The following is a 16,867-nucleotide window of genomic DNA, read 5'->3' on the forward strand; positions in this document are numbered from 1 at the left end:
CTATTTAAAAAAGCTGAATTTGAATAAAATTCTTCATTTAATGGGAGAAAATTCTGAACGTTATAATCTCCTGAATGACAACACCATTGTCGACGAGATTTCTCTTCTTCGAACAATGGAGCATTACAATTTGGACATCTATATGTTTTATCAGACAGAAGCGACGTATTTTTCAAATTATATAATCTAATAATATTAAGTTCGTGTCCCTGTTTTTCACCTATTAAATTTTTTGAATATCTCAGCGGCGTTTCTATGTTACGACTATTTTCTGTATATCTTTGTGCTGCTTTTTTGTTAATTTCGGGGTGGAGCTCGTAATAACGTTGAACGGCCGCGCGATGAACGTCTGGGTTGTTCTCGTTATAACGTTGAACGGCCGCGCGATGAACGTCTGGGTTGTTCTCGTTATAACGTTGAACGGCCGCGCGATGAACGTCTGGGTTGTTCTCGTTATAACGTTGAACGGCCGCGCGATTAACGTCTGGGTTGTTCTCGTTATAACGTTGAACGGCCGCGCGATGAACGTCTGGGTTGTTCTCGTTATAACGCTGAACGGCCGCACGATGAACGTCTGGGTTGTTCTCGTTATAACGTTGAACGGCCGCACGATGAACGTCTGGATTACGTTCGTTATACCGTTGAACTGCCTCGCGATTAACAGCCGGGTTATTCTTTGTATATTTGGTTACAGCTTCACGATGCGCGTTTCCTTTACTTGGTTTTGGTCCGCGTTTCTGTTTTTTGGGTCGGCCACCTTTATTTTTAACGCATTGGTTTTCGCCTTGATTACTAATTCTTTCTAATAGGACAACTGGTTTTAAAATTGTCAGTTTTAAATCACTTGTAGTGTCATATACATCTACCGGATTTGAATCAACTTCCAATTTACTAATATCAAAATTTTGCACAGAGGTTTTACACGGGGCCAGGGTTGACTGATAGTTCATCAAAATCGAATCTAAAGTTTGATTCTCATTCAGTAATGGTGATGATATCAAATCTACTAAAATGGACTGTGACGTTTCGGAACTAACCTGCGTTTCGTTTTGCCATATAAGGTCGTCATTTAATACTCTTAATCGGGTTAATGAGTATTCGGATCCGTCGTAAACTTCATTCGCGAGCAAAAGTTTGGCTAGCGCTTCGGTTGAATTACATTTAAATAAACGTGCTACGTAAGGACCATCCTCTGGCTTACCCGTTCCTATATTAATGTTTTTGTTGTTAACTGCATGGCTGTTAAAGAAATAATATTCACCATTAAACCGCCAAAAACTAAAAGTATAACCCTGACCCGTAAACAATATGCTATCGGTACTGTCGTTGTGATTTGAATTGTTCACATTATAAGCGAATTGCGAATCGACAGTATAGTCATTAGTGTTAAAAAACACTCTGTTGTCCAGTATATTCTTTAACGTTAATAAACCTATGTCTTTATTCGCGGGAGTTGTAGGATACGTATTAGAAATGATCCAGTTGTCCTCCATACTAACTATATGTGCGACGTTATCCCCGACGCGAAGCTCATTGGGTAATTCATCTGGCATAAAATAACTGACACCCCTCTGAAGTAGATATTTTAACTGCATGTAAAGTGTATCCCCCATTTTTAGAATTTTATCAATTTCGGCAGTAGTGAAAGATGCGCGATTATGGAACACAGAATAAATGGAAGCGCATGCTGAGATAACCGTACATTGCGAATTATTACCTTCATACATATCGGAGCCTTGGTGTGTTAGACCTAAGGATTCAGTAAATTTTAGATATGAATTTTTATATTATAGATAAGGTAATACACCCTATTATTGACACCCCTACTGACTTTAATAAGAAAAAAAAAATAAGAACATTTTGATATATTCCTTGCATTTTGATAATATATATTCGGTGCCGAAAAATGATTAGACCGTACCAATCATTTAAGGTGCTAATAATTAGGCAGTTTACCCTACATACATACTTAAATTAAAATATCAATTATCAATATTATCATTCTCCAACAATCTATTTTTTAATAAAACAATTATTCACCGATATTATTATAGGGAATGCAATAATTATTATATGAGAATTAAGTTACCTACCTAATATAAAAAAAATCTACATATTATAACATTTCAGTCGGATCAATAAACCTAGGTAATTTGTAATTGTTCTCTTGATTTTTTTATTAAGTAGTTAAAATGGCATTCGTTTAAGCACTTTCACACAGTGCCGCCAGCTCGTGCCGCACAAAGCCGCCCGCCGATCATCATTTCAGTCGTGACGGTCATGTAGAGCACACTTTGTGGTTGAACATCAAAGGTCGATGAATTAAGTCGACAACATTGCCATCGTAGCTGTGGCTGAAGTGAAAAAAATACGAGGCGCCGACTTTACAATATAGAAAATGGCTAAGCAACTTTCTCGAAAAAACACATACTTAAGATTACGCCTATTTTCCGTTGGGATCGGCCACGCAATACCACTTACTACGATCCTGACACATCACTTTCGCTTCTACCACTCTTATCAAAGTGCACTCATTTATGCATGCTCGCCGGTTCCCAATACTCTTGACGGTGGCTTTTCTTTAAACATCCTGAAATTAATCGAGGTATGTACCACCTAGGCCATCCACTTCTGATTTTACCATTTACATCAGCATAATAAATCTTGGCCTTGTCCAACCTATCTAAGCGTCCTTTTGTCAATTCTCTTCACTACATTTTCTTTTACAACAGTCCCTTATCACATTATTTTATCATTCAAAGTTATCCCACTCATACTCCTCAACGTTCTCATTAGTAACCTTTTGACAGTTTTAATAAAATATTAAGCAATTAATTAATAGTAACATAAATATTTAATTCAGGTACCTAATAAAATGACTTTAAGACCAATCTCATTCATATTCGGATGTACATCGAGACGGTGCCGTACCGGTATACAAACATTCAACTCAATTGATGTAACACAACGCAAACCCTTGTTATAAAATATTTAGAAGACATGTCGATTTATTACACTGCACTTTACTTAAATAAATAAAGGATTATACAGTCTGTTCTCTGCCTACCCCAATGGAAAATAGGCGAGATATTATGTATGTACGCCACAGTAATACCACAGTTTTTGTTCTTCTTTTGATCTTGTTGCATCATAGTGTGAGATTATTTCAGACTAATACAGGTGAAGTAGGTATGTATATTTGTCAAAAATTAATAAAAAACCAGGCAAGTGCGATTTGGACTCGCGCACCGAAGGTTCCGTCCACAGAAAATGTTAGTAAAAGAAAATTCTGATGGCGAAATTCAAGTATCTAGATATAAAACGATCGAGTTGAACTTCACTTAAGCTATAGGCATCAAATAAAGAATAATACTACGTTAGAATGGTCTGTCTCGCTCGTACTTATGCGTTAGACGTGTATCTACGTATGATACGTATACATACTTACATACACAGATATTTCCTTACTAACCTTTTAAAAATATAGTATAACATAGTATATATACCTACCTACATTATATTTTTACTGTATCAGGGTTGTATTTTTTAGACACTCATTGTATTCGGCGTTTTCCATAATCTTTAGATAGCTGTAAAGTAATAAACAAAATAATTATAAAGTTGTTACTTTATTTTGCTTATTACTTTATAGCTGTCACAAAAAGTAATTTCAAAAATAAAACGGACTTCAAAATCTGTCAAATAAAAAGTAAGAAATAATTATTTAGTTGAATACATTAGAATCTAAATTTTGAAATTACTTTTTATTTGTATAAACTCGAGTGTCCCTAATAATATTAATACGCCAGTGACCATCGTTACCAAAACACAAATATTATAAAATGTTTTATAATTTGTTTAATGTATGTAGTACGGCACAAATTCGGACCTTATTCAGGATCCCTCACGGAGGGTCCCTGGCTTTGACTCCAAGCGAAAAATCTGGACACGACTGAACCGGTGTAGGACCAACCATGGAAGGTCAAACCATTACCTATGTAAATGGGGCTTAAAGGAGTCACCATACTGTGAATGTGGTCACCCGGACCAAACCATATCTCACATAGTGAACGAGTGCCCTCTGCACCAGTTCCCAGGTGGTATAGCCGAACTGCATTGTGTGACGGATGCAGCAGAGACTTGGTTAAGGGAGCTTAAGCTGGATATTTGATCCAAGCAGGATATTTGTCTGCCATACGCAATAATAATAATAATGTATGTAGTGTCCAACACACCCTTGGTCATTTTCCAATTTTCTTTAATTTACTCTCAAACCATTAGTATCCATACTTACTTAAGCTCTAAGCCTCTATTAGTATAGTCGAAACACAAGGTTCCTAATTTTTAACTGTTTTTCAACCATAAGTTGGAAATCTAAGCCAATTTTGATGAAACTTGCTATGTTGGACGATACTTAATAAACAAGCATTGCAATTTGATTTGTAGTTTCTATGAAATGCATGGACAAACATACAGGCATGTATATGGAAAATTTAACACACATTACAATATACATATGGGTCAAACTGATAATCTTTTTTTTGAAGTCGGTTGAATTAGATTAGTTTCCTTCAGTCCCCACCACATGGTCATTAAGATATATAACCATATCCCTAACCAAATTCAAAATATAGTCAAACCTACATACACCCTTTGACAGTAATTTAAATAAGTTTATTGTAGACAAATGTTATTATAGCATTCAAACTTTTTTTTTTTCAGATAATCTAAATACTTCAAAGCTTTGATATCTCTATATCTATATACTTACTTAATAACTTGTTTGATATAATTTTGTTATTATAAATAGCTGTATTAGTATATAATTAAGTAGGCAACTTTATAATAATTTTGTTACCTAGTTACTTATTTCTATAATTCTTAGTTAGATAGTTAATATATTATAATATTATTATAAGATTGGTTATAGTTGTATTTAACCATCTGTAGTAACTTGTCATTTTTGATAAAATACGCTACTTCTTCTACACATAAAACAGACATACCTACTTATTTAGTTGGCTTTTTCACGATTTTAGAGAAAGGTTTAACTTTTCACACAATATTAAGAGAGTGACTGGTATTAGTATAGCATAGAATAAGTAATAATACTACGGTCATAGGTTAACTTTTGTGTGTATTATAGGTAATTTGTTAAAGACCTACTTATTATCATTTAATGAGTGATGTTACTGTTATGCTACAACATGGGTTGCTGTCAAACCAGAATCACACTCGGATTGTTATAATTCAAAAAGGATTTAATCTTATTATTATTATCTATAGTGTTATGATCTCATCTAAATTTATCATAGGTTAACTTATTTCATATACCTACCAACATACTTACATAATCTAAAAACATATTAATAGTAATTAACTATCGCCTATTCTAGTCACACAGCATAAGTAGGGGCAATACAATTGATTTAAGTAGGTAGGTACCTAATGCCTGTTATTAAGTAAAGTTTTTTCCATGACTGATGTCAAGCGGCTATTTTATCATCATAAAATCAATCGATCGTTTGGTAAACTGGAATTAAGCTCGTTAAAATCTAAATACTTACCGGCACCGATGCAGGTTGCAGCAGGCTCGTCGTCGACGAGACGGCGACGCATTGTAGAGCACGATGGAATTTCGACGCTTGAACGCTTCATCTGTAAACAAACCACTTCTGTACTATTTGTGTTTATCTAATAGATAATAAAATAAGAATTATAGCTTTTAAGTAGGTAGGTTGGTTACTTACCTTTAAATTTTTTCACTTTCATTATGTGAAAAAGAGAAAATCGGTACAGAAAGTTAAAGATATTACAATTGTAATAATTATGTTTATATGGCTAACTTTTTTACGATAAGGTACAAACCTTATCATATACCTAAATATTTATAAATAATTGTTAAATTATTAATAACAAAATCGACTCACCTTTGGAAATCTTGAAATACAAGTGAAAAAACGCTTGTCACTTTTTCGCGCCAACGGTTTGGGTACGAATTTACTTTTTTTTTCATGAGACTAACAAACAGTGTTGCCAGGTCCAGGCCCTTCCAAATCGCCGAAAATTTGTCGTAAAGTAGCCTAAATTCGCCTAAGTTTTTTTTGTGATGTAGCCCAAAATCGCCTAAAGAAAATAAAGGTGGCCTAAAACTGCGATTATTTTCAATTTATTTTTCAATGAAGGACCTTTTTTATTTTTCAATGATGGCGCTGTACAGATTTCCCTTCGGTTACCTTCTAATTTCATGAATAACAGACATAATGTTTCTTTTATCTTTGTTTTTGGGTATAAATAATGACCCTTGTTGTTATTATTACATCCAGGCACACCACATCTTCTATCCATTATTATTCTGATCAAAATAAAGAGAAGCAATATTATTTTTACACGTATCTGATTCAGATATCAAATATAGTCTGATGTTTCTTTTTTTTTAATAGAAATTGGGTACTTTACTTGGTTAAAGATAAATTGTAAATGCTAATCTACAAATAAACGCCAGTCTAAGGCGATCAAAAATAAATCTCATTTTATTTTTCGACTTATTATCGATTTTTAGTCATGAATTAAATAACAATGAGTACCTACTAAGTTTGACCGCTTTTATTAATGACGTTACAGTTTGTATTTCCATTTCCATAGAAACTCCAAAGAAAACGTTCGGTTTGAAAGTTCGGAAAAGGTATCCCATTTGACTACTTAGTTGTCAAGTAGCCAATCCTACAAGGCTAAAGACTAAGCCTTAGAGAATAATAAACAGGAATAGCAGAGAGAGTTTATTAATACCCGATACGGTATCCATTGACAATATATTTATGAACCAGAGTTACAGAAAATAATAATTGCAAAAGCCTTTCTCTAATCATACAATACATTGACGTAAGGTAAATTTCCCGCTAAAAACATTTTGATATGTCAAATGTCAACGTGTGCGATGCGATTATTGAAATAATCAGCTAAAACGCAACGCTGAAGCGTAGGTGAAAATAGCCTAAAATAGCAATTTTTTTTCCAAAGTAGCCTAATTGGCGACCGGTCGCCATTTACAATTTTTAGTCCCCCGACACTTTGAAGTAGCCTAACATCCCTAAAATGCTAACAAAAAGCCTAAAATGCTAACAAAGAAATTTTGGCAAAAGCAGATTCAAACAGCCAATATCTAAAAATATTGAGGTACTTATTTACTTCACTTGGTCGCATACATGTCAATAGAATTAATAAATAAGCTATATAAAATCTAATTGATTTTTGTCACTTCAGTACCATTTAACTTTTTTAAATAAGCAACAAAGATTGAGTATTTTCATTCATTTTTCCGTGGGTTTGTGGCGGGAAAGTTGCTTAATACATTTAATACGAAATGAAGAAGTAATCGAAAAACATTCACTTAAGTGTTATCACATCGGAAAAATATATAAATATAAAATATGAATAAACATTCAATAAACAAAGTGGTACTATCTATTTTCACTTCGTCCCAAGAAGCCGCTTCATAACTCGAAAATGTATGCGGACTTTTTTGAGTTAATTCGTATCTTTTTTTCTTTTTTTTTTGACGTGACTTATTGTAGATTTGCCGCAGATGGCATTAACTACTTGGGAGCGCTGAAGGCTCTCACCCGATACAACGTTTAAGACAACAGGCCTGAGGGTGCCCAGTTGGGCGCGAACCTTGGCTCAGGGCGTCGTCTGAGAGGAAAAATATTTGAAAGAATTAATCGACCCTAGTGGGTCGATAGCGATAAGCGCTGAATGAGGGAAATCGTCGACCACGCCGGCGGTGTCGGTATCGGGGTCCTGAAGTGTTTGGTGTCGCGAGCTGATTGGCTGCCTCTATGGCTAGAGTAAAGAGTTAATTCGTATCACAAACCTAAAGGTCTATGTAACCAGGCCAAAAATTTCCAAAAAGAAAAAAGATGAGGCTATAATTATGACATAATACATTTGTGTGTAACCTGTGGATTCCATTGCCTACCGATTTGAAAATACGTTTATTGTTTTTAACGAATTTAACGTACCTAATATAGTATTTGGCTGTATGAGTTATGTTTCCTTTGCCTGTCCTATGGACAAAATAACAAAAAAAAACTAAACATTGTCTTATGGTCTCGTGGCCGAGAAGTTTTCTTGATAATTTCTGCTACTTACTTTGTTAGAATTTGTAGCTTACAAGTTCATCGAGTAGTGCGAGAGCGTCGACATTCTACTGTAAAAACTTCCAGAGCCATTGTGTGTTTTGGATAGAGCCGATATGATAAAAAGTTTGTGGATAATGTTCGTTGATAAATTGCAATGTAAGTAACATACAATCAAATGACACTGTTATTATATATGACACTGATATTATATACTTATTTATTTATAGGTGTTAATGCTGATCGACTTTGTCATACTAACTCATAATCATACTAAGAGATGCAAGCAACAATAACAAGTTTCCTGAAGAATGTTCCAGTCGGACAGTTGGAAACAATTATGTCTGTATAAGTTGTGGAATATCTTTGGAAAGGCACTCACGAAGATAAAATCACAGGCCATGGGCTTATGGAAAGAAGTGAAGAGTGCTATTATATAGAAAGACAATCTCCGAGATAGGTATTAAAGTATTAAGTATTTTAATTTATGTTGTACATAAAAAAAATATGTGTTTCAATCATAATTGTTATAAGGCAATCCTTAATGATTAAAACATTGTTCTAATTTTAATTTATTGTTGGCAATGTTTCAATTCCATTCCTACACATTAAATAATATTGATACAATCGGGCATATTGTGCAATATACTATTAAAAACATTCATGTTTGCTTTCAGATGCCTGATGGATGCCCATGTATGTGTTGTTTGCAGGATGAGCTCACCTCAAAAGCATTAATATCTAGTGAACATAAAAGCTGTGTTAGGTGTGGTGTTGCAATGTATATAGTTCTATTTATTAACCCCCGACGCAAAAACAACGGGGTGTTATAAGTTTGACGTGTCTGAATGTGTGTAAATGTGTATGTGTCTGTCTGTGGCATCGTAGCTCCCAAATGGATGATGCAATTTTAATACGGTTTTTTTTTGTTTGTAAGTTATAATAGTCGAGAGTGTTCTTAGCTATGTTTGGTAGAAATCGGTTCAGGTCTTCAAGGTCATCAGGATGTTTGTTAAGTGTGATAGGAATGTTACACGCTCAGTTTGCTTGCAAGTATAGGTATGTGGGATAAGTTATTTTTTGCTTTTTATAGGGTTTTTAATTTTTTCATAATAATTGAGTACTTTTGTCGGGGGTTTTCTTTTTGTTCATAGATGTTGGTAAACTATGAGTTTATATCACTTTATAATTATAATAATTTATATTATTATTAAATCATTAAATAGATAAAAACCTAACTGTGTATATTTTAATGTTATTGTTAAGCTTATTCTCTACCTACTTACTAATATGTTACCATATTAAGTCTGTTCAAAAATCAGAAATAGGTACTTGTTCTTCTTCTATCATGTAGGTTGTGAAGTGGATGACCAACCTCATCAACCAGGGTTATTGCTGAGCCGCCAATGTCGTTTGATCAGCCAGCCATGTCCTAAATGAACCAGGGATCACAAAGAAATTTTTGTGTTTTGTCCCCACCGGGACTTGAAACTGGGACCTCCGGAATGTCAGCCACTGGACCACATAGGCCGAGAGTACATGGTTAAGTTGCTGTTTTATTTCAACTATTTAATTAAATGTAGGAATATTTTGTATGAGTATGAATTATATAATAAAACAAATTATTTCTAAAAATATATCTTTCATTATGTTTTTAATAAAATTGTATCTTTTTAAAATTATTTTGAAAAATAAAAATAGTAATCACGTCGTTAAGCACCACTTCGACTGATAGGATCTCACAATCAATGTTTTTTGTGGTATCAAAATTGTTAGTTGCATTTACCTACTGGCATTTATGACCTCTTGGGACCAGATTTTCACATCAAACATCCTTTGGTGGTCTTTATTGGTCTAAATGCAAGACAAATATAATTACAAGATCTATAGGTACCAATGAGGGACTTTCCAGGCTACATCCCCAAAAAAAATAGATGGCGCTGTACAGATGTGCGATCGTTTAAATATGCCTTGCCATTACATTTGAATAATATTTATTTACCCGAGCAATGAGAAAATAGGTATTTATCATGTTAAATCTGGACAGCGCCATCTGTATTTTTTTTTGAGAACCTAGCCTGGAAAGTCCTCCATTAGCTTTTTTATAAAATAGGAGTAATGTGTGTTATTGGTGCCGATTCCAGTACACACTATCTAAGTTTATTTGAAGTACCTGTCATTATATTATCAGCTGACGGGTAAACGACAGGCTTAAAATTTATGGAATAGGTTCACAAGAATTTTAGGCAGAAATTAAAAATACCCCAGCAAAAGTTGACAGCACACATGTCACCGGCGATAGAATTAGACCAAGATTTAAATAGGTCTCGTGAAAAAAGAATAGTTTCAGATGCGATCCGTAATGAGGAGCAGTTTTCGAAGACCGGGAAGTATTTCCGTACTCTACAGACGTTCCGATCACACCTCCCATACATCATTTTTAGCCCCGAGGCATTTTCTATATAAGGGAAATTTTGTATGGCGGCCATCTTGTTTTTCCGCCAATTTGTTTGTCACCAGCGATTGAATTTGACCAAGATTTAAATATGTTATGCGAAATAAAAATTGCTCCAGGTTTTATAGTTTTGCCAGGCCGTAGGGTGTCTCCCTGATGCGGAGCAGTTTTTCAAGATCGAGCAGTATTGAAATACTCAACATGACGATCCGATCACACCCCTATACATCATTTTTACCACAGAGGCAATTTCAGGAAAAACGAAAAATTTGTATGGCGGCCATCTTGATTTTCCGCCATTGTGTTTTTTTTCACCGGCGATTAAATTTGACCAAGATTTACGTAGGTAAAGTGGAAAAAAAAATGTTCCGAGAGCGATAGTTTTGCCAGGCCGTAAGTTGTCTCCCTGATGCGGAGAAGTTTTCGGAAATAGAGAAGTATTTCTATATTCAACTTGACGTTTTGATGACACCCCCATACATTATTTTTACCGGTGAGGAATTTTTGAAAAAAAAAAATTGTATGGCGGCCATCTTGTTTTTCCGCCATTTTGTTTTTTTTTCACCGGCGATTGGATTTGACCAAGATTTACGTAGGTAAAGTGGAAAAAAAAATGTTCCGAGAGCGATAGTTTTGCCAGGCCGTAAGTTGTCTCCCTGATGCGGAGCAGTTTTCGGAAAAAGAGAAGTATTTCTATATTCAACTTGACGTTTTGATGACACCCCCATACATTATTTTTACCGGTGAGGAATTTTTGAAAAAAAAAAAAAATTGTATGGCGGCCATCTTGTTTTTCCGCCATTTTGTTTTTTTTTCACCGGCGATTGGATTTGACCAAGATTTAAATAGGTTTCGTGAAAAAATTATTGCTCCAGGTTTTATAGTTTTGCCAGGCCGTAGGGTGTCTCCCTGATGCGGAGCAGTTTTTCAAGATCGAGCAGTATTGAAATACTCAACATGACGATCCGATCACACCCCTGTACATCATTTTTACCCCCGAGGCATTTTCAGGAAAAACGAAAAATTTGTATGGCGGCCATCTTGTTTTTCCGCCATTTTGTTTTTTTTTCACCGGTGATAAAAATTTTCGCCAGGCCGTAGGGTGTCTCCCTGATGCGGAGCAGATTTCAAAGATCGAGAAGTACTTCCATACTCAACATGACATTCCGATTACACCCCAATGCATTGTTTTAGCCTCCGAGAAATTTTCTGGAAAAACAAAAATTTGTATGGCGGCCATCTTGTTTTTCGGCCATTTTGTTTTTTTTTTCCGGGGATAAAATTTGACTAAGATTTTAATAGGTTAAGTGGAAAAAAAATTGTTCCAGGTGCGATAGTTTTGCCAAGCCGTAGGGTGTCTCCCTGATGCGGAGCAGTTTTCCAAGATAACCTTCCGATCACACCCCTATACATCATTTTTACACCCGAGACATTTTCTGGAAAAACAAAAATTTATATGGCGGCCATCTTGTTTTTCGGCCATTTTGTTTTTTTTTTCACCCGCGATAAAATTTGACCAAGATTTAAATAGGTTTCGTGAAAACAAAAATGTTTCAGGTGCGATAGTTTTGCCAGGCCGTAGGGTGTCTCCCTGATGCGGAGCAGATTTCAAAGATCGAGAAGTACTTCCATACTCAACATGACATTCCGATTACACCCCCATACATTGTTTTTACCTCTAAGACATTTTTCTGAAAAAAACAAAATTTTGTATGGCGGCCATCTTGTTTTTCCGCCATTTTGGTTTTTTTTTCACCAGCGATTGGATTTGACCAAGATTTAAATAGGTTTTGCGAAAAAACAATCGTTCCAGGTGCGATAGTTTTGCCAGGCCGTAGGGTGCCTCCCTGATGCGGAGCAGTTTTTGAAGATCGAAAAGTATTTCTATACTCAACAAGACGTTCCAATTACACCCCCATACATAGTTTTTACCCGCGAGACATTTTCTGGAAAAACAAAATTTTGTATGGCGGCCATCTTGTTTTTCCGCCATTTTGATTTTTTTTCACCCACGATAGAATTTGACCAAGATTTAAATAGGTTTTTTGAAAAAAGAATCGTTCCAGGTGCGATAGTTTCGCCAGACTGTTGGGTGTCTCCCTGATGCGGAGCAGTTTTCCAAGATCTGGAAGTTTTCCCATACTCACCGGTAGGTCCCGATCACACCCCCCATACATCATTTTGACCCCCCGACGCTCCTTCTGGGAGAACAACCCTGTCAGTGAGTCAGTCAGTCAGTGGGTTTGCAGCTATATATATTATAATAATAACTAGATGTCGCGTGGTTCGCTCGCAGCAAGCTGCTCGCGTGTCTTGTTTTCCCGCCATTTTTTTCCGCGATAGAATTTGACCAAGACTTGAATGGGTCTCGTGAAATCAAAAAAGTTCTAGGTGCTATAGTTTTGCCAGGCCGTAGGGTGTCTCCCTGATGCGGGGCAGTTTTCAAAGATGACGTTCCGATCACACCCCTATACATCATTTTTACCCCCGAGGCATTTTCAGGAAAAACGAAAAATTTGTATGGCGGCCATCTTGTTTTTCCGCCATTTTGTTTTTTTTTCACCGGCGATTGGATTTGACCAAGATTTAAATACGTTGTGCGAAAAAATAATTGTTCCAGGTGCGATAGGTTAGCCAGGCCGTAGGGTGTCTCCCTGATGCGGAGCAGTTTTTCAAGATTGAGAACATTTTCCGTTCTCGACAAGACACTCAGATTACATCCCCATACACAGTTTTTACCCCCGAGACATTTTCTGGAAAAATAAAATTTTGTATGGCGGCCATCTTGTTTTTCCGCCATTTTGATTTTTTTCCACCAGAAATTGGATTTGACCAGGATTTAAATAGGTTGTGCGAAAAAAAAATTGATCTAGGTATAATAGTTGCGCCAGACTGTAGGGTGTCTCCCTGATGCGGAGCAGTTTTCCAAGATCTGGAAGTTTTCCCATACTCACCGGGAGATCCAGATCACACCCCCCATACATCATTTTGACCCCCCGACGCTCCTTCTGGGAGAACAACCCTGTCAGTGAGTCAGTCAGTCAGTCAGTGAGTCAGTGGGTTTGTAGCTATATATATTATAATATATATAAAATATAAAATAATAGATGTCGCGTGGTTCGCTCGCAGCAAGCTGCTCGCGTGTCTTGTTTTCCCGCCATTTTTTTACCGCGATAAAATTTGATCAAGACTAAAATAGGTCTTGTGAAATCAAAAAAAATCTAGGTGCTATAGTTTTGCCAGGCCGTAGGGTGTCTCCCTGATGCGGAGCAGTTTTCCAAGATGACGTTCCGATCATCAATTTTACCTCTGAGACATTTTCTGGAAAAACAAAAATTTGTATGGCGGCCATCTTGTTTTTCGGCCATTTTGTTTTTTTTTTCACCAGGGAAAAATTTGACCAAGAATTAAATAGGTTTCGTGAAAACAAAAAAGGTCCAGATGCGATAGTTTCGCCAGGCCGTAGGGTGTCTCCCTGATGCGGAGCAGTTTTCCAAGATGACGTTCCGATCACACCCCTATACATCATTTTTACACCCGAGACATTTTCTGGAAAAACAAAGATTTATATGGCGGCCATCTTGTTTTTCGGCCATTTTGTTTTTTTTTTCACCGGCGATAAAATTTGACCAAGATTTAAATAGGTTTCGTGAAATCAAAAATGTTCCAGGTGCGATAGTTTTGCCAGGCCGTAGGGTGTCTCCCTGATGCGGAGCAGTTTTTCAAGATCGAGCTGTATTGAAATACTCAACATGACGATCCGATCACATCCCTATACATCATTTTTACCCCCGAGGCATTTTTAGAAAAAACGAAAAATTTGTATGGCGGCCATCTTGATTTTCCGCCATTTTGGTTTTTTTTCACCGGCGATTGGATTTGACCAAGATTTAAATACGTTGTGCGAAAAAATCATTGTTCCAGGTGCGATAGGTTAGCCAGGCCGTAGGGTGTCTCCCTGATGCGGAGCAGTTTTTCAAGATCGAGCAGTATTGAAATACTCAACATGACGATCCGATCACACCCCTGTACATCATTTTTACCCCCGAGGCATTTTCAGGAAAAACGAAAAATTTGTATGGCGGCCATCTTGTTTTTCCGCCATTTTGTTTTTTTTTCACCGGTGATAAAAATTTTCGCCAGGCCGTAGGGTGTCTCCCTGATGCGGAGCAGATTTCAAAGATCGAGAAGTACTTCCATACTCAACATGACATTCCGATTACACCCCAATGCATTGTTTTAGCCTCCGAGAAATTTTCTGGAAAAACAAAAATTTGTATGGCGGCCATCTTGTTTTTCGGCCATTTTGTTTTTTTTTTTCCGGGGATAAAATTTGACTAAGATTTTAATAGGTTAAGTGGAAAAAAAATTGTTCCAGGTGCGATAGTTTTGCCAAGCCGTAGGGTGTCTCCCTGATGCGGAGCAGTTTTCCAAGATAACCTTCCGATCACACCCCTATACATCATTTTTACACCCGAGACATTTTCTGGAAAAACAAAAATTTATATGGCGGCCATCTTGTTTTTCGGCCATTTTGTTTTTTTTTTCACCCGCGATAAAATTTGACCAAGATTTAAATAGGTTTCGTGAAAACAAAAATGTTTCAGGTGCGATAGTTTTGCCAGGCCGTAGGGTGTCTCCCTGATGCGGAGCAGATTTCAAAGATCGAGAAGTACTTCCATACTCAACATGACATTCCGATTACACCCCCATACATTGTTTTTACCTCTAAGACATTTTTCTGAAAAAAACAAAATTTTGTATGGCGGCCATCTTGTTTTTCCGCCATTTTGGTTTTTTTTTCACCAGCGATTGGATTTGACCAAGATTTAAATAGGTTTTGCGAAAAAACAATCGTTCCAGGTGCGATAGTTTTGCCAGGCCGTAGGGTGCCTCCCTGATGCGGAGCAGTTTTTGAAGATCGAAAAGTATTTCTATACTCAACAAGACGTTCCAATTACACCCCCATACATAGTTTTTACCCGCGAGACATTTTCTGGAAAAACAAAATTTTGTATGGCGGCCATCTTGTTTTTCCGCCATTTTGATTTTTTTTCACCCACGATAGAATTTGACCAAGATTTAAATAGGTTTTTTGAAAAAAGAATCGTTCCAGGTGCGATAGTTTCGCCAGACTGTTGGGTGTCTCCCTGATGCGGAGCAGTTTTCCAAGATCTGGAAGTTTTCCCATACTCACCGGTAGGTCCCGATCACACCCCCCATACATCATTTTGACCCCCCGACGCTCCTTCTGGGAGAACAACCCTGTCAGTGAGTCAGTCAGTCAGTGGGTTTGCAGCTATATATATTATAATAACTAGATGTCGCGTGGTTCGCTCGCAGCAAGCTGCTCGCGTGTCTTGTTTTCCCGCCATTTTTTTCCGCGATAGAATTTGACCAAGACTTGAATGGGTCTCGTGAAATCAAAAAAGTTCTAGGTGCTATAGTTTTGCCAGGCCGTAGGGTGTCTCCCTGATGCGGGGCAGTTTTCAAAGATGACGTTCCGATCACACCCCTATACATCATTTTTACCCCCGAGGCATTTTCAGGAAAAACGAAAAATTTGTATGGCGGCCATCTTGTTTTTCCGCCATTTTGTTTTTTTTTCACCGGCGATTGGATTTGACCAAGATTTAAATACGTTGTGCGAAAAAATAATTGTTCCAGGTGCGATAGGTTAGCCAGGCCGTAGGGTGTCTCCCTGATGCGGAGCAGTTTTTCAAGATTGAGAACATTTTCCGTTCTCGACAAGACACTCAGATTACATCCCCATACACAGTTTTTACCCCCGAGACATTTTCTGGAAAAATAAAATTTTGTATGGCGGCCATCTTGTTTTTCCGCCATTTTGATTTTTTTCCACCAGAAATTGGATTTGACCAGGATTTAAATAGGTTGTGCGAAAAAAAAATTGATCTAGGTATAATAGTTGCGCCAGACTGTAGGGTGTCTCCCTGATGCGGAGCAGTTTTCCAAGATCTGGAAGTTTTCCCATACTCACCGGGAGATCCAGATCACACCCCCCATACATCATTTTGACCCCCCGACGCTCCTTCTGGGAGAACAACCCTGTCAGTGAGTCAGTCAGTCAGTCAGTGAGTCAGTGGGTTTGTAGCTATATATATTATAATATATATAAAATATAAAATAATAGATGTCGCGTGGTTCGCTCGCAGCAAGCTGCTCGCGTGTCTTGTTTTCCCGCCATTTTTTTACCGCGATAAAATTTGATCAAGACTAAAATAGGTCTTGTGAAATCAAAAAAAATCTAGGT

General features: G+C 36.9%; 1 protein-coding gene and 1 long non-coding RNA gene across 31 annotated transcripts in view; one reads left to right on the plus strand and one right to left on the minus strand.

Moving 5' to 3' along the window:
- Positions 1-16,867, minus strand: part of LOC126381459 (uncharacterized) — a 197,786-nt gene that overhangs the window by 98,856 nt on the left and 82,063 nt on the right. The window lies entirely within an intron of this gene.
- LOC126381465 (uncharacterized) lies at positions 8,583-9,751 on the plus strand. Its single transcript, XR_007568839.1, has 3 exons — positions 8,583-8,598; positions 8,816-8,904; positions 9,493-9,751. It is a non-coding gene; the product is annotated as an uncharacterized LOC126381465 (long non-coding RNA).

This window comes from Pectinophora gossypiella, unplaced genomic scaffold, assembly GCF_024362695.1.
Source record: "Pectinophora gossypiella unplaced genomic scaffold, ilPecGoss1.1 Pgos_55, whole genome shotgun sequence".
In the NCBI taxonomy this organism is placed as follows: Eukaryota; Metazoa; Arthropoda; class Insecta; order Lepidoptera; family Gelechiidae; genus Pectinophora; species Pectinophora gossypiella.